The 26390-nt window shown below is 40.3% G+C and overlaps 1 protein-coding gene and 1 long non-coding RNA gene across 6 annotated transcripts in view; one reads left to right on the top strand and one right to left on the bottom strand.

Moving 5' to 3' along the window:
- Ndufaf2 (NADH:ubiquinone oxidoreductase complex assembly factor 2) overlaps positions 1–26390 on the top strand; it is a 111755-nt gene that overhangs the window by 15444 nt on the left and 69921 nt on the right. The gene's annotated exons all lie outside the window — the stretch shown is intronic.
- Positions 19421–22148, bottom strand: LOC134485832 (uncharacterized). The gene is made up of 2 exons (XR_010064075.1): positions 21604–22148; positions 19421–19805 (listed from the first exon to the last, which is right to left on the bottom strand). It is a non-coding gene; the product is annotated as an uncharacterized LOC134485832 (long non-coding RNA).

Below are 26390 nucleotides of genomic sequence, written 5' to 3'. Positions count from 1 at the left end.
CCCAGGTTACAGGTATAACTGCTTTTCAGAAAACGTGTAGCCAAGCTGATGCGAAATCTCTGACCTCAGTAGTATTTCAGATCTAGCTCCTTGAACATTTGAGCACCTGGAGAAATATATAATTTAAGTAGATAACCACAGACAGGAGCTGAAAGTTCAGAAACGTTAAGGCAGCTGATTTACATGCAGCAAGAATGCCAGGACTGTTGAGTGGGGAACAAACAGCTTCAACAAATGGTACTGAGAGCACTTCAAAGGACAGAGCTGCAGAAACTCACACCGTGTGCAAAGTAGACCAACTACTAACACAGAGTGAAGCTTGCAGAACATCTAAAAGCACTACCTGTGGGTAAAAGTCGATAACCTTGAGCTTGCCGATGCAGTCTTGGACAGGATTCCTAAAACACAAACAGCAATAAATTAGACTTCATCAACTTTAAAAACCTATATTCAGGGGCTGGGGATTTAGCTCAGTGGTAGAGCGCTTACCTAGGAAGCGCAAGGCCCTGGGTTCGGTCCCCAGCTCCGAAAAAAAGAACCAAAAAAAACAAACAAACAAAAAAAAAACCTATATTCATCAAGGACGTTGTCAGGAAAGTGAAAAGACAACCTAAAGAATAAGGGGAAATGCTTGAAAAACCATAGACAGTGTCTTGGCTTGTCTCTAAAATATACATAACTCAGTGATGAAAAGACTAATGATCACTATATCTATCTATATGTCATATATGGTATATAGTTATATAACATCATTACAGGAAGGCCTATTGACATCCATTGCATACATTATTATATAGAGAGGAAAAGTCTAATATCCACTATATGTGTGTGTGTGACTATATGTTATGTAGTTATATATGTTATATATATATAGTCTAATGATAACATACATGTCACTATATGTTATATAGCTATGTCTATAGTTATATCTAACTATACATGTCATCTATTTTAGTATATATGATATATTATTATATCATAGTTACATAGTTGTTTATAACCATATAACATATAGTGACATATATATATATTTATACATAGTAGTCACTAGTCTTCTCACCTGTATACATGCATGCAGTTGATGTCAGTAGGTCTTTCTGCAAAGCTGGTACACAATGGCTAACAAGCATGGAAACAGTTGTTGGAGAAGAACAAGTCGAGAACTTTACAACCACTGTGATTTCAAAGAGGGAAAAGATGAGTTAATCCTGGCTCCTTGAGAGACTGACACACTGCAATTTTAGGCCACCAGAGCTCCTCAGTGAATTCAAGGCAAGCCTGGATTATGTAGGAAGACCTTGCCTCAGCCCAAAAGGAAGTAAGAAAATGTAATGATAAACAAAAGGGCTGCATACAGGAGGGGAATGTGGCTGAGGCGCAGAGGAAAAAGAAAATAATGACGAATGCTTACAAAATTAGAGCTCTCTGTGGTACTGGGGAGTCAAAGGTGCATTGCTGGGAAGAATGCTTAGTGGTCCTCAGAGGTTAGCAGAGTCCCCACACAAAATCAACCCCTCTACTGTATGTATGAGTGTCCAAAGAAGTGTGTCCTCAAGTGGGTGCCTTAAAATACTGTTCATAGCTTCAGTGTTCCTCGGAGCCAAATGGAGAAGCATCCCAAGTGTCCATCTGCAGAAGACTGGGTAAACAAATGTGATGCGTATGTATAATGCAGCACATACTCGGGCAGAGAAGGCATAAAGCGTTGATTTATGCATGCTGGGTATGGATGGCCCACTGAGTCTCCTGTGCAAACATAAAGGCTCACACTGTATGATTTAATTATATAAAGTGTCCAGAGTAGACAGATGTCCTGAGACAGTGGCCACGGGCAGCTGTGATGCAGGAAGTGGCAGCTTCCTACTTAGGGGTTTGCTTTAGGGACGACAAAACAACTTTGGAATAGGTATGGGACCGAGTACATGGAGAATACACTTTTCACCAATGGATTTCCCACTTTAAAATGGTAAAGCCATATGGATTTTTACCTCAATTAAAAATAATAGATTAACCTGTAATTCCAGCTGCATGGGATTCAGGGTCCCCCTTTTGGCCTCCAAGGACACTGCATTCAACACATAAACCCAACACAGCCACACTCACATGCACATAAAATATAAACAAAATAATTATGAGTTCAAGTTCCAGTATTGTGGCATGGCCATCTGAACCAGATCAGGGCAGTAGATGTCATCGACAGTAAATTAAGAGTCTTCTGAAGTGTTCTCCATGGTGGCCCATAGTCAGCTGTAGCTGTAGTTCCAGGGGATCTGACCCCCTCTTTTAGCCTCTGTTGCCACCAAACATACATGTGGAGCACGTTCAGCCAAAGCACCCAGACACGTAGAAAATTAAAATTATAGCATTTTAAGGTCTTAATATATTTTACTTAATTGTAACTTTTTCTTTTTATGATAGAAAGTGTTTAGAATTCTAGAAGAATTTTCTTTTTTTTGTCTGGAATTCACATAATGAATTTTTATCAGGTTAAGTAAAAAATGTTAGAGGGCATGATACAAGAAAAATTAAATATAGATATAACGATTGCTGAGGTGTATATAAAATGAGGGCATGATAAGAAAAAAATTAAATACAGCTATAACAGATTGCTGAGGTGTATATAAAACATTCTGAAGGGTCAATGCTTATGTAACTTGATAGCATTAAGAATGCGTGAGTCACCTGACCAACCAGAGGCTGAGCAAGCAAAGTGAAAGTCCTTTCAGTGGAGGGTGTGGGCTCATTGATAATTGTATGCTTCGTGGTTTCATTAATGGCACTTGGACGTTTTCCTGGCACACTGAGATGTTATGTTCAGAGGAAGAAACTTGGCCGCCTGGTTGTTTCATCTGCCCAAGCAGTAATCATTCGGTACTTTCCAAGTGGTACACTTATGCCTTATAAACTCAGACTATCTTGGTTTGTGTTTAATGTTAATAAATGTTGACTACCTCAGGTATGTTTCTCTGAAAAGTCAAACTTAAGGTTAGCAAAAACGTCTTAATGGGGAAAGGTGCTTTCTGCTAGCCTGACGACCCCAGGCCTGGATTGATTCCTGGGACCCACATGGTAGAAGGAAAGCCAACTGATACAAGTTATCCTCTGACCTCTACACACATGCCATAGCATGACACACAAGAATGTGCGCATGCTCACACACAATAGATAAGTAAACGTGGGAATAAATTTAATCAGAAAAGGCTAACAACCTGAAATGAGAACACAGTGCTTGCTTGGAGTCAATCCTTTGCCCTCGCCCCCCCCCAACCCCCCATCAGCCTTCAAATTAGAGCAGCTGGACTTGCATGTATGCTCTTAGCCTGTGAGATGCAGCTTTTCACTTGACTCTTTGATGACTCATCCATCAGCTTCCTTTGGCCTCCCGTCACCAATGAGCACTGTAGGAGGAGCATCCCGTGTACGTAGAAGCTTGTGTAGTATTGTGCACCAGGTCTATATCAGTAAGGTGTGTGGTCATGTTCATGTGCCACTGACTGCAGCAGGCGTCAGAGCTGTTACAGGAGGAGAGTGAAGAGTAGAAAGCACACAGGTTTACTTTATTTAAGAAGAGCTTTGGAGTGAGGCAGAGGGACAACGGAAGACTGACTGGTGGTCCACTTCTTTCTCTTTGTTCTGTGATTTACCATTTTACACCAAGGCCTTTTTTTCACCACAGACTTTCTTTAGGCATCCAGCCACACCACGATACTGTTCTAATGGCTCTATTGTTCCTCTTCTTCCTTGGGGGGAGCCCATATGGGCCCCCCATTCCCAGTTACTCACTACTCCTCATATCCTACATCCCACCTATTCCCCTCAAGGCTTCCCTCTGTCTAACAAAGTCCAGAGGGGCCCAGCCTCTTTACACTTTTGCTTTTGCATTATGTTTGCCTTTCTGTGGACATGAGCTCTTCCCCGCTCCACAGTTGCCTACATTTAGAAAGGCCCGCAAGGATGCACAGCAGGTCTTCGCAGCACTTCCCTGTGCAACTTTTATTTCCAAAATAAATACTAATCATAAATACCATTGTGAAGCCTGTAAGTCCACATTCCAGACTTGGATTGTGCCTGTGTGTGTCAGTTTTCCATTAATACCAGGTGGAGTTGCACTGAATATATTTTTCTCACCTCTGCTCTTCTGTCAGTCTTATTGGTCTCAAGGTAGTGAATCCTTATTAAATATAGTTCAGTTGGAAGCTATGTGTGATAAATATTCTATATCTTTAGATATTAAAGCTTATTACATTGTGATGAATGATTTAATAAATAAAAAGAAGTCAGATCTTTTATTATAGCTGCCAAAGCCTTATATTGGAAACATTTTTCCCCTTTGTGTTTTTCCTTTTGAGACACTAACCTCAGGATTTGGCATCTCAGGCATCATCTACAGCCCCTGGTTACAGCTTCCTGTAATGTCACTCTTTGTGATAGGACCATTGCTGGCCCAGGGCCAGCTAAGGTTAACTCTAAAAATGAAACAAAATGGCAAACCATCAAAACCTGGCATTCAGCCGGATTAAAACCTGGAGGAAACATTGATGAGAAGACAGAGCGGACGTGCAGGGTGGTGGGTGCCCTGGCATTGATTGGATCAGCTTCAGCAGTAGACAGTGTGCACTAGGAAAGGACCAGAGCAGGCGTACAAATAAAACAGACCACAAAGATCCCGTCTTCCATTTCATACTCACTGGATCACTTCAAATCACCACATAGTCCTTGTATCCCACTGCTCCATGAGTCTGTTCTGGTCCTCACTTAATGTCAGGGGTGCGGTCTTGTTTACTGTGTGACTCAGTCATCTGCCAGGTACTGAAGGGGGGCAGTCACCCCTCAACCTTCAGAGTCTTAAGGTTGTTAGTTATTATTCATTCTGATTTAAGGTTCTGAAACTGTGGTTCTGTATTTCAAAATCTATCACACTTTAATCATTGCAAGAGTTCAAGGGCATTGGAAAAAGTATAATTTATGGTTCCTTTCCCCTCTCAGCATGAATAACTCCAAATCCAGTCAAGTGTTGCTTTGGCTTTTCTTACCCAAATGGTGTACTTATCTGACTCACTTCAATGGTTGCCTATTTCCCTTTCAGAAATGTCTGTTCTCTCACCAGGATGCTAAAACACTGTGCAGATGTACAGTTGGATACAATGATGCCAATATAATATATGCACTGTTCAATAATTTATTTTGTATCTGGAGTGATGCATCTGTTTCCTTCTTGTGGGAGGGGGTTTCAGCTTCATTTCAATGTCATTTTAGGTACTGGTCCAATTCTTCCATCCAGTTAACCAAAAATGAAAATTTCCATCTGTTCAATTGCCATTCAAAGGAATGTTTTATCTCTGAAGCACATTATGACAACTAAAATTGACAGCATAATCAGCCTGAGTTTTTTCTCTTTCATTCCTCTTCATTTTCTCTTGAGCTTTAACAAGAAAGGATTCTTCTTTTCTTTTCTCTTCTCTTCTTTTCTTTTCTCTTTTGGTGCTTCATTATAGTTTTATTCCTGTCCATTAGTAACCCTACTTGTTAGCTAAATGCTAGTAACAGAACAATGCAAGCACAGAGTTGTTTCTTAAGAAAAAGTGTCGGCTTGTATTATGTGGTGTTCCATTGAACTCCCAAATTCTCCCCAACTGGAAGGTACAGTTACAGGCTGATTTTATTGATTAGTTTGTACTTAAAAAAAAATGAAAGAAATCTTTTTAATACACTTCCTGTAAAGTTTGTTTTACTTCTAAAAACTCAAAAATATTGTTTGAAGTGGCTTCATAGCTGAAATAGCAGAAATAATTATTTTTTTCATACTGTTAACTTTCTAATTAACAAGTTAATGGGAAAATTTTAGGTGCAATGAACAAAATACAGTTTTATCTACTGGATGTAGGGCTATATTCCTGGAGGAGCAGCAGGGTCAGGATAAAACAGCTGACTTTTGTGATGGTTTCCTAATACACTATAAATACCAATACACTAGATCAAGCTGTGCTGAGCCCTTGAGAACAATTACACTGGATAGCTAATTGTTTATTAAATGCCTTTAATAAGTATCTCTGATCCCTGTACCTTTTCTCGTGTTTTAAGGAAATATGATAGTTTGTACGATAACAATAACTAGCCCTTTTTGCTGTCCTATACAAAATTTGTGCCATGGCTCTTTGAAGTATGATGGACTATAAGTTTGTCTGGTGTTCTTCCTTGTCCCTTGCTATTGGCTTATAGATGTCCCTTTCTAATGTTTCATGGACCTTTGCTAACAACCATGATGTCCTGAGGATCGCATCAATGAGTTCAAGACTGTACTACAATTATAAATTGTGCTGCCCAACAGTACTGCTTTAAAACTGTAGGAACTAATGTTTTCTTATGTTATAAAAGCCAGGCTGAATGGATAGCCAACTGTAGGCCGTTCAGTATGTAGAGCATTTTAAAGGCTTGGTTGTGAAACCTGTTAGAATATCCTCTAAAGGGATAAGGAGCATTCTCCTGAGCACGCTAACCATTGCTGCTGAAGGATCCCAGCTCTATAGTAGATTTTCTTTGTAATTTCTGAGTAAACATTGAGTATGTTTAAATGTCCTGTCTTTGGGATCTTAGGAGTTGAGCAAACAGTAGTTAGAATGTTCCTCATGTCTCATTCTTATTTATCCGTCTACCCCTGTGAATGAACAGGTTTGCCAGGGAGGAATTACTAAAGATGTAGCCACAGTCTAGTCACATCCCAGTTCTCTTCTGTTTTAAATTCATCTTAAGCTACTCTCTCCTTAATGACCCAAAAGAACAAAGAAGTAGGGAGAAAGAGAGGTTGGATGGACAAAGACGACGGCAGTAGCTGGATGGAGGATGGGCGGGAGGAAGGGTTTGAGGAATACTGGTAATTTGTAAGGATAGGAATGACTTGCTGTAGAGTTTTGAAGTGGTAGTGTGTTTTCTTCCACCAGTTCTGGGAACATCTATAAACAAAACAGTTTGTGGCCCTTGAAATCAGAGTAGGATTTCTTTTTAATGGGAAAGCAGTGGGTAAGATTGCGAAGCTATGTGGAGAGACAGAGTGGGGTGAATTGGTTTTATCCTTTGTCATATACTGTTCCTGATATTCTGGTACCTAAGAATCTCACAATCTACAATGTCACTCCATGCAGCGAGTATTATCGTAATAGTATATCTTACAGAAAGCACAGTAGGATGAGGAGGATACAGAAACAAGCAGAATCAGTCCTGTCTGGGCCAGCAGTCTAGGATTAGCGGCTGAGTGTGAATCCTAGCTCAGACAGTAATTAGATTCACTCAAACAAATTTGTTGAATGAATACAATACATTCATTTCTTACTGTGAGTTCTAGTCTACTTTGGCAAATAAACTATGAGAGGTACATGCTCTGTCATTCTTTTAGAAGAGGGGGTTGGGCATTCAACAGTGTACTGTCAGCGAGGGGCAACTGGAGTGCAGTGGACCTGTAGAGCAAGATGGGGAGAGGCTGAACGGTGGGGAATGAAAGGTGGGGAATGAACGGTGGGGATGAACGGCGGGGAAAGGCCTAAAGGCAGGAGTGGCTCTGTTCCTGGAGCAGGAGAGCCTTGCAGCTGGCCTGCGGTGAACAAAGAAGAGAGCAATGCAAAATGAGATCAGCTGCTGACTGATACCAGCTCAAGTGGGGCTCATTGATTAGGGTAAATGGTTTGATTTTTATTCAAAATGCGTTTGGAAGCTCTTGAGAGATTTTAAGTAGGCTAGTCATGTGATCTGACATCCTTTTTGGCTTTTTCCATTTTTAAAAAAATAGTCCTTTTATCCCATTTGTTTTGTAAAATTTGATGTCAAAATGGAAGTTGAATTAGTTATGCCACATTACATTTTTGCTTGGGAAAACTAAAAATTTGAAATAAAATTGATGTTTGCTAATAATGTTGGAATTGACAGTATCTTCCCCATTAGACCCAGTGTGTCTTGAAGAAAGATTAATCATGCCGATGTTTGTATCCTCAGCTCGTGAACTGGGTACTGGCACTCACCGGGTGAATAATGTTATGTCTGAGAACAATACACAGAGATTGTGTGTCACATAAAGAGCTTTGCAGATCACAGACCACCACTAAGGTGTCAAAGCTTTTCTGAGATAACAAGTTATCGAGAGCACTGAATACAAAGTGGTGTAGTCTAGTCCATAGGCTCCCCCAGTAGACAAGCTAGACCTATAAAGTATACCTTCACTGTGGTAAGGCTTGTTTATTTGTTTAATTTTGAGATAGGGCCCTGCTATGTAGCTCGGGCTGCCCTCAAATTCGTGATCCTCATGTCCCAGCCTCCTGTGTACTGGGGTTAGGAGCATGTACCATTATGCCTGGCTACACTTTTTAAAAAATTATACTTATTTTTTAAGTTAGAAGCTATAGAAATACACAATTTCATCATTCCTATAAATATGTCTAATGTACTAGAATGTGAGTATTACTGTGCTGTTAATATCTTTTTTTTTTTGGTTCTTTTTTTCGGAGCTGGGGACCGAACCCAGGGCCTTGCGCTTCCTAGGTAAGCGCTCTACCACTGAGCTAAATCCCCAGCCCCGCTGTTAATATCTTAAAAGAAACTTGATTTTTCCCTTTGTTTAAACTCAGTGATCAGATGGCTTACGAGAACGTGTAAAAAAATCAGTAATGCTAAATCTCTGGTTTGAAAAAGCTGTCCGTCAGTATTTAATGCATAAGAAAGTGATATCAGCATCTCTCAAGCCTTGACAATTACTAGGAGTATTTTTAAGAAAGTTGACAGGGACTGGAGACAGAGCTCAGTGACTAAGAGAACTGGCTATGCTCAGATAGGACTCAGGTTTCATTCCCCACCTATAAAGCAGCTCACGGCCATCTGTAACTCTAGTTCCAGTGATCGAACTCCCTCTTCTGGGCACCAGGTACATAGACACATAAACATGAAATTTTTAAATTACTTTAAAAAAAATTAAGAGTGATTGATAGACATGCAAATGGATAACAAAGCCATGAATGTGTGCATATTCTAATGTGTAACACCTACAATTGGTATGGAATTTTACAACAGTTTATTCACATCTTACTGCCCTTGTTATTCAAAACAAATGAGGTCTTCAAGATTGATTGAGTTTGCTCAGCTTCAGTTCTCTCGTTCTTGAAGCATTGTGAGTAGTGAAGGGCCCACACAAAGCTGGTGTGGAGTAGCCATTACTCAGCGGTCATCAGCATTATTACCACCACCTACACTTCATCAGCCATGTGAAGCACACAGCAGCTGGTCAGTTAGCCAGGATGTGACTGAGCTAGGATGTTGACATGCGTCCTTTCATTCTCAAGTCTCGTGGTTCTCCAGGGTTGAGTTATCCATTGTGACAGAGTGTATTAAACTCTCTAGGATAATGACATGGACTTGGGACTTTTCCTGGTTGTAGGATCCAGTGCTTTTTATGAAATGCCTTCCTGGTCATGCTTACAGTTTCTTGTTCCTGCCATTTGTGGGGTTTTTTTTTTTTTTTTTTTTTTTTTTTTTTTTTTTTTTTTTTTTTTGGTACATTGTTGCTTCTAAGGGCTTCTATCCAGCTTTTACCTGGCCCTTTGCTGCTGGTCTGTCTCTCATCCTGGTTAACAGTCAGTCCTTATGTTTTCTTCAAGGACTGTACTAGTGTTTTCAGATTTTTTTTCATTATTTATTCATTTATTTATTTATTTTTGAGATAGGCTTTTTGCTTTGTAGCTTAGATGGCCCTGGGACTTACTGTGTAGACCAGGCTGACCTTGAACTTACAATACTCAGCCAGCTAATGCGACCCCAACTGTTCTCTGGCCCAGTTTTCATACTTATGTATTATAAGCTGAAAGTATTTTGAAGCCATGCAAGTTTGAGTAAGAATTTCTTGTACCAAGGTTACATACGTTATTACAACAAAATATAGAACTTGCTAGAGCTCTGAACATATTATTATGCGCTGTAAATCTCCAAGAAGGAAGGGGTATAGAGGGCAGAATATAAAATGAAACTTGAATGTTGTTTAACCATGAAGCTCCTCCCACTCCCCATAGAGATGAATGGGCCAGTTCATTGGCCAGCACAAATCACAGGCTGTGACATCCAGAAAGCTGCCGTGGGTAGGGTTGAGTGCTTTTGAGTGTCTGGTCTCATAGGTTCTACGCAGAACCACAAAACAGAACCTTGAGAGGTGAGAAATGCATCCCCGCCCTCTTTTCTGCCTCTTAAGAGACTGGGCTCATGGGAGCTCTTCTTGACCTCTCTGTAGTCATGCTGTCCCTTTCTCTTGCTGTACATTGTGGCTTCACTGCTTAATGCCCTGAAACATATTGGACCCATTCTCTCTGATTCCAGAAACCAGAAGACAGTAGTTGACAGGTGTTTCAGACTGACCATGTTAAAATTGAAAATCTTATCTTCCGGAAAAAAAAAAAACAAGAATTCTGCAGAATAGTCAAACAGTCTGTCTTTATGAATGGTATCCGTCTCCAACTCCACAACTAGATGTCTAGGCAAAACTTGAGAGTCAGATTTAACATTTTTTCTGACTCCATGTGAACAGCCCTTCAGATACCAGGACGGTCAATTATCCTTTCTACAATAGCTTTTGAATCCTTAGTGTATTCTCTGCCCTGGACTGTGCTTTAATACTTTTCCTGAACTGCAGCTGCCTTTTGCTTTGCTTTGCTACCCATCTTTCTCTAACCCAGGTCCTACATGCTAATCTTCTTGTGATTTCTAAGTTCTTATTACTGTTCAGGTGCAGTTGTATGACGGTTGCTTCAAATCAGTAACTTCATACTATCCTTAAGCATCAGGTCTAGGCTGCTACATTTACGAGATACTCCACAGAATCAGTTTCCCTCCTACCTGGTAAATAATCTGACTCTCCGAGACTCTAGCCTCTAGCTCATGGAATTCTTAAGCCCGTTTTCAGTATTATGTCCAGCCTTTGAGCTCTGGTTCCCTTACCTCTTATGCCCTTCCACTTGCCCTTTTCTCCTTAAACCCTCTGTCTTGCTAACCACCATTCCTTTACTGGCATTTAAATGCCTCTTTTTTTCTTGGAGACCTGCTTTCCTTTCTAGATCAGACCGACCCTTTGGGCGTCTCAGGATTGTTTGGGCTTGCTGCTTCACTCTTCACTGCTATCATGTATCTAATTGTTGCAACATTTGCTTTCCCGGGTGCCAGGCTTGATGCTGCAGTTTGCCTCCCATTATGCAACCATCTTTTCTTTCTTACTAAGAACATAGTTTTTGCTGGCACCATGCCACATCGTTAATGACCATTCCCAGTGTTTCTGTTGGGAAAAGCCATACTCTCTCCTCTCTTCTTTCTCTTGGACTAGAGCAGAGTGAAGCTTCAGCTGCCTCTTTACTCATGCAAGCTAAGAGGGCACTTTAAAAGAGCAGGTGAGAAGCCGTAAGATAGCCTGTGCTACCATTTAAAACCCTGACTCTTGTCTTCCATTTTTTTTTATAAGAGAAAAATAAATTTCCTTAATACTATTCTTTACTTTTTATAGACACTTTCCTTGTAACATAGCATTTCTATTTCTTTGTTCAAGCCTTTTCCTGTTTGTATTCCTGTTCCCTATGTCTTACCAAAGCGTAGAGACCACCTTCCATAAGGTCTCTCTCTTTCTCTCTCTCTCTCTCTCTCTCTCTCTCTCTCTCTCTCTCACACACACACACACACACACACACACACACACACACCCTGCTTGTCCTGTAGAGAGAATGTGAACATATCTCAAACCCTCCAATAAGAAATATCTGCTCAATAAAAGTTCATGAGTTTGTGATAATATTAATACAGTAGCAGGAAACCTTCCTGACTGTGAGTATGGTTAGTTGGATTATAACTAGGGGTACGGGGGACATCTAGTGCTTAATGACAGCAGACATAGCTTTTTGGTATTGTTGTTACTATATTTGTTTTTGGAGAGGCACACAAATGCCACATTGTGCATGTGGAGGTCAGAGGACAGCTTGCAGTAGGAGTTGGTTCTCTTCCTTGGCCACATGGGTACTGGGAATTGAATTTACGATGCCAGGCATTGGCAAGTACTCTTACCTACTGAGTCATCTGGCTGCCAAATCTTATTTTATTAGACCAGTTCTGTGGCATTTTTGATAGTTACTTCATTACATAGTGTTGGAACCTGTTTCTTCAAGTCTTACACAATACTATCAGCTATCCAACCTCCAACCAAGGTTTCTATCGCATGCTCTTACTGTCTACTGATACATTTGGCCGCCTTCCCTGGCAGGTTGTACAAGCAATAGGACCACTGTGTTTGAGTATTTCTCCATACTGTGTAGTATTCCAATGGATGCTAGCTCAGTGCTGCACATTAAAAAGGTGCTCAGTCTTTTTCTTTATTATAAGTGATGGACCTGCATCTCTGACCTCAGCTTTCGTACCTACCCCTGTAATTTTGTGCATGCTTTCACTATCAACCCAAGTTGCTTCTGGCAAGATCACTGTGGGTATCTTGTTTGCTAAACTCAGTATATTCTTTCCATTTTGTGCCTTGACTAATTTCTTTAAAAAATTAACCACAGCATCCTTTCTTGGTGTCATTCTCTCATTCCGACTGTTTCTTCAGGTTTCCAAACGTATTCCCACTTATCTGGCAGCTCTTATATCCTTCTGTTCCCCCAGAATTCTTTCTTAAATGCACCCACTTCTGTAGCGTCAGTTACTATACATGCTGACGGTTTCCAAGCCTTGTCTTCCACCCAGCCCTCTCACTTGAGTTTCAGACCATTTGTCCAACTGCCTACTCAATGTATGCATCGTGATATTTTGCAGAACTCTCCACGGCACGTGCTCTGCATGACTAAAGAGTCAATGAGTTTTGCTGTCCTTCCCAGCAGAGACATAATGTACATATGGCTATTATCTAAATCACTGGCTTACTCTAATCTCAGTAAACTAGCTGAAACTAAATTAATATGTATGTTAAAGTCAGTTAAAATTTATTCTCAGATTTTCTTTTTCTTTCAGTCTAAGGCTTATGATTTCCTTTTAGAATATAATTAAGGCTGTTTATAATTCCCAAAATTTTATGTAGACCAAGACAAGAATGTAGACAATGGTGATGAAAATAATAATGATAATAATGTATTAATAATCTTAGTATGTTACAAAAACTGAACTTGAAATTTTCTTATTTAGAGAAATAATTTTAATCACATATCGACGGTTTTAATTGATAATTTTTACTTAATAGAACTTATTCTTTTTCAAAAGAATGAGTATTTTAGAGTTGAGAAAAAAGCTGTAAGGAGGGAGACTGCTTGAAAAAATAATAAATAATAAACTAAGTCACGCCTCTTTTTGTGTTTTTTAAGTATTCACCTTGACATTGTCAGTTAAGTATTTAGCAAATTGTGCCAACAGTTGACTTTGTATCCTGCCTGAACTCTGTCATTACCAGTTCTGTAGCTAGCATGTCAGCCACCTCACAAGAGAGACTTCAACAATTTGCTTAGTTTGACAGATAAACATCTTCAAGCTGGAGAATTACTAAGTCATGCAAACAAATATTCACTGTTAGTGTTGCAAACATTTAAACAAGAAGTTTAGGAAACACTGAAATTTGCAGAGTTGGTTTTACAATTTTTAATCACCCCTAGGAAATAGCTGATACATAAAAACATTTTCCTGTGGGTTTTGTTTATTTGGAGACCTTCAAGCTTAATTAGATTTTTTTCAGGCACTTAATTTATGTATGCACCATAGTTTCCTTTGGATTTTAATTTTGTTTAATGTCTTTTGTTCAAAGGTACATAAAAAGAAAAATTTTCCTTTATAATAATTTCTTTCAACTCTTAAAATAAGGTATTTAAGATTTCCCTTTGTTGATACATCAATTTAAAGCTTTGTGCCTTCCATACTTGAATTATATTAAAGCCAATGAATTTATTTCTAGCTAATTATTATTCTCCATTGGACAGCTGCCCGATGTTTAGAGCCGTTTGAATAAAGCGTGTTTTTATCCCTGCATCCCATGACATCGAATGTCTTCTGGAAGCTGCATTAAACTGACGACGCTGTGTATCACTGGGGAGCCAGGCGGAACAGTTTCTGCTCCTGCTTGCTCCCGAGTTCATTGTTTCCTTTTGTAGAGTTAGGAATAAGTTAAAAAGAGTGCATGGGGGCAAAACTCTGCGTTCAGAGCTGAAGTGTTACCGCATAACTTTCCCATGCTGGGAAACTTGCTGTTAAGTACCCATACCACAGGCCTCTGTCTGCCCTTAGGAGTTTTCAAATGATGCTCTAGATTTTGGAGTAATGCCATCTACTGGTTGAAAAGAGCATCTTTTGCATTTGCTTAATAGTCATGGAAAACGCAGCCCTTAGGAGTGCAGACCCTGCTTCTCAGGTATCTTGTTCATTCCCTCTTGAGACCAAATTGATGTGAAAGAATCACTCACTGGGATGGTTGACTTTGGAAGCGTTGGCTTTGTTTAGAAGCAGATGTGCATTAAGTCTCAGCTCCCACTAATTTTGTGAAAGTGTGCCATGTCTGCTGGTAGACTTAAACCTGTTGTCTGAGTGGATGATACAATGTATATTTATCTGACTTGCTATTTTTAATTATTTTTAACTGCTACTAAATATAAATCCATTTTTCCTGTTTCTATATTTAAGAGGAGAGTCATGGAAACATGTTTTTAAATATTTCTCTGCCTTTTCCAGTTCCAGAAGCTTTTCCATATTTAGTGAGCAAATAATTTTACATTACTATAAATTTCTAACTGATAGTTAAAGGTTAGTTTAAAATCTGAAAAGGTTAAAGAGTAGAAAGAATTATAAATATCTTTATTGTATGTGTGATTAACTGATTTTTTAAAAAATTTCTACAAAGGAAAAATTATTTACCTTTTGGAATGATTAAAACCTCTTTTTATATAAAAGTATAATAGGGCATTAAAATGGGAAGTAAGATGCTATATATAGACTGGAAAAGCAAAAAGCTGCAATGACATAAGAACTACGAACTATGGGCAGAGAAGCCTCCTGGGTGATGGCTGTGGTCGTGTGACTAATGGCATTTCTGAGCTGGCAGCCAACTTTCCTGGTAGCAAATACCTGGGTTGCAGGAAACTTCAGGCTCCCTGTCAGGAGGAAGCAGAAGGTGTTTTCTTTTCTGGCTGGTTTTACATTCTGCTTCACTTGTGTATTCCGTCTCCATGTGGTGTATTCCTGAAGGCGGAAGGAAGTGCTGGGCCAATCCGCTGCTCCGCGCGCTGACATCCCGGTCTCTGGAGCAGTCCTCTTCCCACAGCTGGAGATCCCAGGCCAAAGCCCTTTGTTTTCTAACCAGTTGCCTAGCCTGGCTGGAGCTCGTATTTAGGTGTGAGCAGTGAACTGCTGTTACAGTAAGAAAACTGAATTTGGGGACCAGTGCTAGGTTGAAAGATGGAGAATGGTGTTATCTGTCAAATGCATGTTTTTCCCTGCCAGGTGGTAGCAATAACAACCCTCATAACCCCGTACACTCAGAGCCAGAGCAGTGTGGCCAAGGCAAGGACTCACTCTTCCTTCTCTGTCCATCAAGAGTTCAGTGTTTGCCTCATACGTTTATTAACTTCTCTTGTTCAAAAGAGAAATCCTTTCTCTGGTAGTAAATGTGAAACTGCCTGCAAAGGCAGATTCTATAGACTCTGATTAATGTCCTAGTGAGATTATTTTCAATAATACATATTCCTACCAGTGAATTGGTATTCACAGTGTATGTTAGGGCAAGATAAGCATCTTAAATAAGAATTAGGCTGTCTTGTCTATATAAATTTACCATCTAAATAAAAGATTGTCATAGAAATTTTGCGCTAAAATCTATTATAAGATTTTTATTATGGCAATTCAGCTGCTTAATAGTTATCAGTTCTATTTGCTCTTTCTAATTATTTGGTTGTTTTTAATAATTCACGTATTTTAGAGACTGGGGCGATGGCCAGGCTATTACAAGCGCTTGCTGCCTTTGACTTAGGTTCGGTTTGAACACCTTTGTGGGTTTCACAGCTGTCTGTGATTCTAGTTTCAGGGGCTCTGATGCCTACTTCTGGCCTCGGCAGGCACTGCATGCATTTGGTACCTTTAGACAAACCACTGATACACATTAAAATAATGCACATGTTTTATAATTATTTTAAAATGTAAAGTCCATATGTATAAAAACATAATATTTTCTTCTGCCTTTTCACATATATTTTAATTCCTAGGGACTATTTACTTGTATTTTTCTCTCTTAAAATTGAAAAACAAATTTGTCTATTTTCTAAGAGTCAGATTTTGGTTTTGGTATTTTATATTTCATTAAATATTAATTCTACTTCTGATTTATGTATTCTATTTTCTTTGTTTTTTGTTCACCAATTCTCCTACTTTCCTAAAAGTCTGAGGTCATCTATCTTTATCCTTTTTTGTTTTTTGATATAAAGACTTAGTTAGGGCTATGTTTTATCCTATAAATAAAACTTTGTATTGTCCAAGTTTTACTGTTACTGATAATATCATTTGCTTAGTTTTTCAATATGTTCACTAGTATATTTCCTTATAATCTATTCTGTGTGTGTGCATACATTCATGTGTGATCTATGGCAAGTTTGGTGCATGTGTATGTATGCACACATTCATGTGTGGCCTGTAGTATATGTGGTATAGATGTATGCATACATTCATGTGTGGCCTGTGGCATGTGTGTGCATGAGGAGAGCAGAATAAGATATCGTCTGTGTCTTCTGCCACCTCTCCTGCCCGATTGCCTTGAGACAGTCTCTCACTAACCTACAAGTTGGCCATTTGGGTTGGGTAGCTGTCCAACATCTGACTCTCAGGGCTGAGTTTACAGAAGTCTGTCTGGCTCTTTACATGGGTGGTGGGATTCAAACTCTGATCCTCGTGTTTGTGTAGCAGACCTCTTTCAGACATTTAGCCAGCCCACTTCAAACTATACTCTGCATCCTGCTCCCTCTCTGTGTTCTTCATCGGATCTTGTTTTCCTTTGATGATTATTTACTGTGCTTCTCTTTGGGTCTTTAAAGAGAATAATTCTTCTTCTTCTTCTTCTTCTTCTTCTCCTCCTCCTCCTCCTCCTCTTCTTCCTCCTCTTTCTCCTCCTCCTCCTCCTTTATGCTTTCTCTTACCTCTAAAACTCACTCTAAACACTCTCCTGTTTAGTCCCCTCAGGCTGCAGATGCACCTTGTTTTAGAATGTGGTTATATCTTCTCAAACCCATGGTGAGTTGGAAGAGCATAGCTGAAAGTGCATGTCATCCCTGCTTATCGTCTCTGCCACAGTCATGTTCAGAACATGGGTGTCCGACCTGCAGTTGGGTGAATGAACATAGAACCTGTTTTTTAATAAGGTGATTGTCTCACATACTGTGGTATATATAATGCAATTGCAATTATACAATTCTCTTGTATAAAAAGCAGACTCATGCTATAGATACCCTTTCATACACACCATCATGAGCTCAAGAAGTCGTGGCCAACCATCATAAGTCAAATGCAGTCAGTATTCTACCATTGTTGTTTCTGGAGGTCAGTTTGTCTTATTGCACCAGCTAAAGTCTTCCCATCATGGTGGTCTCGTCTCATCCTTTTTTTTTTTTAATCATCTTTCATTGGGATTATTTCTGCAGAAATATAGTGTGGGTGGGTATCTCTGTAACACTAGTTACTTTTATGTCCTTTGGATCCTACTAGCAGGATTGTGTATGCATGTTGATCATTTTCACGCTGTACAGCAGAGTACATTAGGAACCCGCATACACCTGTGATATTTCTCTAAACTTTAAACCTGCTGCTCGTGCCTTCCTGCAGCCTTCCACACTTAAATGACCATCCGCTTTGCTCCCTCTCACACACCAAGGACATCCCGGTTAGATCTTCTTGAGAGGGTTTGATACTGCGAATGTTACACACAGGCTCAGTGCCTCCTCTGCCAACCCTTATCAGCTAATGGGAAATTTTCTCTCTGGCCAGAGACTGCTGCCATCCTATGCCCTTAGGGCCTGAAGTCAGGTCTGAAACCCAGGGTTTGTCACAAATCCCAACTGAAGCCCACTTTATGACATAGAGTACTGTTACACACGTGCACACACACACAGAATAGACTATTTTTGTTGTAAATTGATTGATTCTGTTATTAATATCTTTCTAAAATCTATTTTATGATTATTGAAATTTTCTTCTGGTTTTCTGTTTGTAAATTTTGGTGAGGTATTTCTACAGTATGCAGTAAACATCCAGTGGATGTTTTCTAAATGAAAATACATCTTTATACTGGAGAACTAGCCTTGTAACTGTGGTTCTAAGGTACATAGTTCTCATACTAAGCCTGGAGTATATCGTAGTATTGTTTTCCTCACATGTTAACTGAGGCAGAGGAAGAAACCTGCCCAGTCACACAGCCATGCCTGGTAGAACTGAAATTTAGTCAAGGCTGGCTCCAGGAATTTATGTTCTTTGTCATTATATTCTAGTTTTCATGGTTTTTATATGCTTTTGAGAAATATGTTATTTTTATATTCATGCTTAAAATCCCTCCCACTGTCTTGCATTCTAGTTAATGTTTCAATAAATATTTTATTATTTAAAAAGTAAATGCTTCAATAAATATTTTAAGACTCCAGCCTACCTAGTCTAGCCCGTCACCATACATTAGTCCTGTTCGCCATGTCTGGTTCCTACCGGTTTTCCACAGTCCCTCTGTGCTTTCCTGCCTTCCGCTGTGAACCACTCCGCCCCTGCTGGAGTTCAGCTCTTCCTTGTGCTGCTTTCCTGGTGAGCCCTCTGTCTTTAGGAAGTGTCTCTCCAGTGCTCTTCTAAGATTGCTCTAGCTCATAGCACTTAGAGCGAGCGCCTCACTTCAGTGGTCTGTTGTTTCCATCTCTGGGAAGAGCACGGGCTCCTCGTGTCTCAGCATTCTCTCGGCCTAGTAAGCATTACCTGGCACACAGGAGATGCCCAATAAATGTTTGTTAAATAAATGACCGAAAAGCCTTGGTTTCATTTATGATTCTAGGGCCCATAAAGCTTGTGACATTTCTCCTTATGTAGTTGTAAAACAACCTAGGTTTTGTAATAGTATGTTCTATAAAAGTAGTTCCGTCTGTTTTCAGTTGAAAATGATTCTTTGGTGAAAAATTAACCCAGTTGTAATTATATATTAAGAAGAATGCCCTGACTGGCTGTTTTAATTCTTTTACTATGTTTCTCTTGGAAATACTTGACCAAAAAAAATGTATCTCATTAAACTTGTCATTGCTAGTCATTACTTTGAGACTGCTTTTCAGCTATGCACTCTGTTGATATCATATATAGAAAATACTAGTTTTGTCAAAGCTAGTCTCACTCTTCACTCACCAAGCAGCATAAATAAATACAGATGACCGTATAGAGAACGCACATTCTTAGGCAGCACTTTATAAAATATAGCATGTATTTTTGGGGGGATTTGGCTTGTTTTCTTATTAGTGCAGAAAATTTAATTGTCCAGTGCTGGGAAGGCAGACATCATGATTTTTATATATTTTAACTCTTTAAGTGCAATGAAGAAGTAAGACTGGAACATTATCTGCTGAGCCCAGTAGGCTGTTTCCAGGCTGGCAGCTGAAAGTCAAACGTGAGGAAATTGCAGAAATTTACAATTCAATGTGTGTTTCATCAGAGAGAAATCCACAGATTGTTTTGACACTCGGTTAGAAATTCAGCATGAAGATGGACGTCTCATGAAATTTGCAGCTGCTGATTGAATTTATATTTCCATAAAGGCCATCAACAGTAGAAGCCTGCAGGGAAAGAGGGGGAGAGATGACAAAAACCTGTGAGGCCAGCATTTTCCTCAACGTTACAGCCGCAAATTACTGGTAATAAGGGTTTACACTGACCGGGATTAAAGAAAAATATAGACAGCCAGGAGGGAAAGACTCCTCAGCTTAATTGATTTTTAACTAAATATGTCTACATTTGATATCTAAATATGTGTTTATTCATCTATAGAAAACCTAATATATACTTAAAAGTCAGTCTTCACCATTTAAAAAGCAAAAATAAGGCAGTTCTTAAAGCTACAGACCTCCATTACGCAGGGTATCTTTGGAATAGCCTTCAGAGGTTTCGATATTCATTCAGGAGAACTGAAATATTTTGGAATAATTGATCAGTATTCTCAGGTGAATTGTAGGTTACCAGCAAGAACATGAAATCGTTATTTCGATCCCATAGAAAACAAGCTTGTCTTTTGTTTCTGTAATTGTTACCTTCATTTTAAAAGGGTTCAGGAAAAACCTGTACAGTCCTGTGTCTTTAAAAACTACTTGATTTTTCTTGTTTATGTAGTAATGATAAGTTACCAGATTTTAAGTATGTACTAGATTTTCTACAAATGATGAAACACATACTTAGATATATAAACGCAGTTAAATTTATACTGGAGAGTCCATTCTCATTTTAAAGTGCTTTTAAAAAGCACGGTGGACAAAACCTTGTATTTTTTTGTACTTAATGCTTCTTTTGTAGACCCTTCATATTACACACAATTGAAAAGTGCTGCAGTCTCTGGAGACCCGTGGCTCTGGGGATAGGTCATTGTTCCTCCAGAGCTCTTTGTGTGGCTAGCCTAACGATGCAGTACACGCTCAGATAGCCTTCCTGGAAAGTTAGAGTTTATACAAATTTAAGAAAAAGTAGTGACCTTATAGAGAAAAGCATAATGTTTAATTAACAGTGTGACCCAGATATATGATTACCTAGAAAATATGAATGTGGAATTATTGGACTTTATTAACATACTAGATTATGAATATTAGAACATAGAACATGATTCCAGATGCTTTGTTTGTGGTTATAATTGAGAGTCTCAACTATTCTAATTTGAAAAGAGTAATATTTCTAGTAGCCATGCCTTGAAGTGCACATCCTAAAGCTCAGAATCTGCTTTAGATGTCACATAAGCTCTTTGAGGTTAGACGGTGTGGTGTCCTTCTGCTAGGAAGCTGTGCGTAGTCTCCTTTCAGTGTCACTGCGTATTGTCCTCTTCACCATACGTTAAAGGCCAGATCTGTGAACAAAACGTATTGTTCTCTCATTTTTAAATTTATTTATTTAGAATTGATGTGTTTGCATGTGATTCGAGGCACCAATTGCATTGCCAGTAGAGGCCCAATAGGGGGTGTCGGATCCCCTGGAACTTGAATCACAGAAAGTGTGAGTTGCCAGGTGGGGGTTGGGAACCTAACCCCGTCCTCAGGAAGAGCAGCCAGTGCTCTGAACTGCAGAGCCAGCTCTCTGTCCTCCCGGCTTCTTAAGTTTAATCTCATCATCCATTTAGAACCATTGCTTGCTGTTTTAGCTTGCCACCTCTATTTCTAACTTGTACATGAGTTGTAACTCATTCATTATTTATGGAGCAAGTATGCAGCTGCTATGTGTCAGGTAGGAACAGGAAAGACAGCAAGGGAAGCTGACGGCCGGCCTGGCGAAGGAAGAATGTGAGCTCGGTGACTAGAGGGGGAGGTCCAGAAGAGTTCCCTTTCCAAACATGACATCGGAAAAGAAGACCAAGTCAGGTGCTGAAACAGTACTAACCGGTTCTCGGTTCTTCATAGCGTGGACACTGCCTGCCCTGGACTTGCCCTCTGGGTGTCTCTCTCCACTGAGCCCCATTCTCTTGTCAGCTCCATGTCTGCAGCCAGAAACCGTGCTTCTGCAGCTCTGATGACTCCCGTGCTCAGGCGATTTGTCCATTGATACATAAGTACACATAACGAGATTTGGGGAATTTATTTAATAGAACCACAGTTGTTCTGTTTACCTTCCCTGTCGTTCATGCCTGTTCCCCTGCAGCAAACCAAGAAGACATAGAACTAAATTATTCTTTTAAAGCCTCATATGTGTATGCTTTTATCCTTTGACAGTTCCCTGCATGCATGTAGTGAATGTCTTCCCATCCTCCCCTTCTTTCAAGCCTGTGTTCATAACCCTCTGAGGAGAATCGGAGTTGCTTGCACGAGCAGGGGTGGGGGTTGCTTACAGGACCATTGGCAACTTATCAGTGGCTACACCACTGAAGAAAATGACACCCCCCTGCCTCAGCAGTAACTTCCAATAAACCCTCAAAGAGTGGTGGTACCTCACAAGCCCCATAGCTGCATATATTTTCATACTGTGATGAACTATAATTTTTCCTGTGATTAATCCATTGTTGGCCATTTGAATCATATAAAGGGGTTTGTTACTGCTAAAAATGATCATAAACATCCAATAAAGTGTCTTTTTCTACCCATGCTTTTATTTTGTAAGATAAATTCCCAGATGTGGCCACATGTGAAGATTTGTACAGTTTGGATAGTAATTACTACTGGAGTACTTTAGGAAGGCCCTAGCCCCTCCAGCTGCTCACGTGTTAGCCATTCGTGAACTCCTCCCACAGCCTCACCGGCAGTACACTTCCGGTGAGCTTATTACCGCTCTTCTGTTCTTTAACACATTCATCATCTTGTCTTCCCCATGCTAGGTGCACTGTACCTACAGGAACTTTACAGAGCATCCCCAGCAAGTTCACTATAAATAATCACTTTACCCACACTGACTGCACTTAACACGCAGCCGCCACAGAAGGAAACAGTCAGATATACCTCCTGGGGAGAGACCATCAATAATGGGAGGGGTGTGGCATGTGTAGGGATGAGGTGACACAGAGACTCCTGTGAACTAAAACAGCTCAGAGGAAAGTCTTTAAAATAAGGCGAAACAAACGTTTAAGACCTCTGAATGCTCGTCACCCTGCTTTCTTTATTGGTACAGACAGGCAACAGCTCACCACATTTTAAAGCTTTGCCTGAAACGCCATGCATTCTTTAAGAGGGCACTGCTACACTTTGGATTCGAAGGAAACATCTGTCTTAAGTTGCACATTACTGTGGTCAGGGCATAGTTGTACTTGTCCCATCACTGCCAACTGTTACTTCTTTCTGACCTTGAAATCACATGCCCACTCTCGGACCATGCTGTGAATTTATTTTGAGACAATATCGCTGACTCTTACAGACTCTGTGTCTTCACTCTGGTGGGATGTGCACTATTGCACAGAGGTCAGGCAGGAAGAAAAGCTGGCTTCATCTGGCAACCTGTTTGTTGCAGCCAGATAAAAGTATATTCTTTTTCAGGTTGACAGAATAAACTAAGTCTTGGACTGGTCTCAAGCATTCTCTGTTGTAGAATTGTCATGTTGGAGTGCTCCCTGGACTTTAGATAAGCCTCCAGCTTGCTTTCCATTCTAGCACCAGTGTATTGGGGCTTTTGTCTTTCCTTATTCAGCAAGAACCTAGAGGGATCCTAGAAGTTGTATACATTAGCAGCTGGACTCAGCTTCTCTGAGACAGTCATGATCTCATATGGTGACAATTTGGGATTCATAAAAAGATATGGCAAAGGTACAGTTTCCTGAATACACAGCAAATCAAAGGTTAGTTCAAACTGAGGGCATAGTAAACCTGCGGTCCTGTTGACAGTGCTTGCTAATGCTGCATCCATGCCTTCACTGCAGCCTTGGTTCTGAACACCCTGCATGCCCCACATGGCCCCAAGGAGCACTACCTGGCTTACTGCGATCAAGTGAGTCTACTGTGCGTTATCTAGTGCAGTGTCTTACTCTACATACACACTTGACTCCTTCACAGAAACGTCATGGTTTAACTATCATGTTGGTTAAAACCAAAATATTTACTATCTTCCTACTGTTTTTTTTTAAAGATTTATTTATTTATTTAAAGATGTATTTATTTATTATATGTAAGCACACTGTAGCTGTCCTTTAGACACACCAGAAGAGGGCATCAGATCTCATGACAGATGGTTGTGAGCCACCATGTGGTTGCTGGGGATTTGAACTCAGGACCTCTGGAAGAGCAGTCAGTGCTGTTAACCACAGAGCCATCTCTCCAGCCCATCTTCCTACTGTTAATGCTCAACATGTAATTATAAAATCAATTAACTTTTAGCTTATATTATTTTAAAATGTTTGATTTTAAAAGTTGCTCTTTGAGTTGCTGACTTGAGTTTCATTTTTAAAAAGTCGTTAGGTGAATTTTGGCTTGAGATTAGGACAGAATTTCCAACAGTTTCTGAAATGCCATTGTGTGCTCTGTGTTTAGGTAAGGCAGACTTCTCAGCATTGATTATAAATCAAAATACCAGTCAATCCCGAGAAACACTGAAGATGCTACATATCTGACAGCATCAGTTTTTCATCCACATTTAATTTATCCAGAAAAACAAAGAAGCCCATCTCGCTCATTTGTATGCACATTTCCTTTGATTTTGCACGAACGGTGAGATTATAAGGATACCAAGGAGTTGTCAGAATAAATGTTTTCAGGATCTATTACCAGTAAATGTATTCATGTAGATTTATAAACCTGTATGCCAAAATTCATGTAAAGCGTTCTCAGTCCTGGAACCTGGTGAGAGTGTGGCCTTAGGCCAGGAGTGACAGACAGGCCATTTAACTGTGTAAGAAGAGGACCAGAAAAATCTGTCCTCTTACTCTGCTCCCTCCTTCCTTTCAGTTTCCTGTTGGTGCTCCCTACTTCTGACTTTTCCTAGACCCCAGAGGGCAGGAAGGCCTGTTGATGCAGTCCATCCATCAAGCAACCTTTGGGGGCGGGGCAGGCTGAATGTGGGAGGGGAAACAAATATTCTTAAGGCCCTCTTGATTGTAGAGCTGTTAATAACAATGGGGCCATGCCTTTTCCTTTGGGAATTCTGCTTTCTAAATTAATGCAAAGGAAGGTCTCCGTGCAGTCTGTATCCAACAGACTCTGAATGCCAAGTGAAGAGTTAGATGAAGTACAATCATGTGGTGTGTGTGTGTGAGTATGTGTGTGTGTGTATGTGTGTGATGGGGTGTGTGGTGTGTGTGTGTGTGTGTGTGGTGGGGTGTGTGTTGTGTGTGTGTGGTGGGGTATGTGGTGATGGTGTGTGTGTGTGTGTGTGTGTGTGTGTGTGTGTGGTGAGGTATGTGGTAATGGTGATGGTGTGTGTGGTGGGGGGGTGTTGTCAATGGTGTGTGTGTATATGCAGTGTTATATAGTAGTGGTGGTGTGTGTGTTAGTGTGCATGGTGTGTGTGGTGATGGGGTGTGTGTGTGTGTGTGTGTGGTAGTATGTGTGGTGATGGTGTGTGTGTATGTGTGTGTGTGTGATGATGTCTGGTGGTGGTGGTATGGGGAGTGTGGGGGGTATGTGGTATGTGTGGTAGTGGGGGTGGGAGGGTATTAATGCACAGTGCAGTCTTGAGAAGAATCAAAACTTTCATTTGGCTGTTGTTGGGGTCCAGGAAGTACCTCATAAACCACAGAAAACTGATCGCAGTCAGATAGGGAGACCACTCCAGAACTGGTTGACCAGGGCTGTGGTTCAGATTTGGGAATGTGATTGAGTTAGGATCCTACAGGATTTTTAAGCCCCAAATCTACAGACATCTGTCAGGTTATTTCACCAATCAGGATTTAGGGACAGGGAGTTCCTTAGGAACATGTCTCTGTTGTACTCTTATTCTGCTCCCATTAGTTGAGACAGTCAACTGTGTGCCTTGTGTAATATTCATGTCCTAACTTGTCTACCAGGATGAGATTGTCTAACATTCTTGTCTTTAACTTGCCAACCAGGATGTCCGTTACCCACATACATGTCTCTGCTAAGTAGGTTGTCAGTTCCCAGGGAGGTCTTGGGAACTTAAACTTTACTAGAGCAGTATATAGTAAATAATATTTAAAAATCCTGGCTTGGGGTTCCTACCCTTCCTTAGACAATTTATGTTCCTGGATGAAAGACACAACACAGCCTTGATGTTTTAATGTGCCTTAGGCAGTGCAGTGGCTGGGCAGCTGCCTTCCCTCCATGCTGTTGGGATCTACCTCCTAGCCCAAGTTATTGCTTACTATGCTTCATCTGGGCTGCTCTTAGCACCAACCAGGCAGCTCTAGACCATGTTCTCTTGGCCCCTACCCCATGGCGGCTCTCTCTGCTATCCTCCAGCCCACCAAATCTTAACCCCATCTATGTCTTTTCTTCCCAGCCATTGGTTGTCAGCATCTTTATTCACCAATCAGAATTAACTGAGGGCAGGGCTTCTCAGTGTCTGACATATGGACTTTGGGGAAACAGTTCTGGAAGCCCTAAATTAACATTAGAATACAAGCAACATTAGGCCAACCCATTACACCACTACTCAAAATGGAAATCTTATTCCAAATAGTTTCTTATATTAATGCCAGTGTCCCTCTTCTGTTTGAGTCCATCCTAGGGCCAGCTTATAAAGGCAAATACCATAAAAGCTTATACATAGGTGCAGGAAGTGCTGTTGGGTGGTTG

Source organism: Rattus norvegicus, chromosome 2 (assembly GCF_036323735.1).
Source record: "Rattus norvegicus strain BN/NHsdMcwi chromosome 2, GRCr8, whole genome shotgun sequence".
Taxonomy (NCBI): Eukaryota; Metazoa; Chordata; class Mammalia; order Rodentia; family Muridae; genus Rattus; species Rattus norvegicus.
The sequence above is the reverse complement of the archived record's forward strand: the minus strand, read 5'-3'. Positions and strand labels throughout refer to the sequence as shown.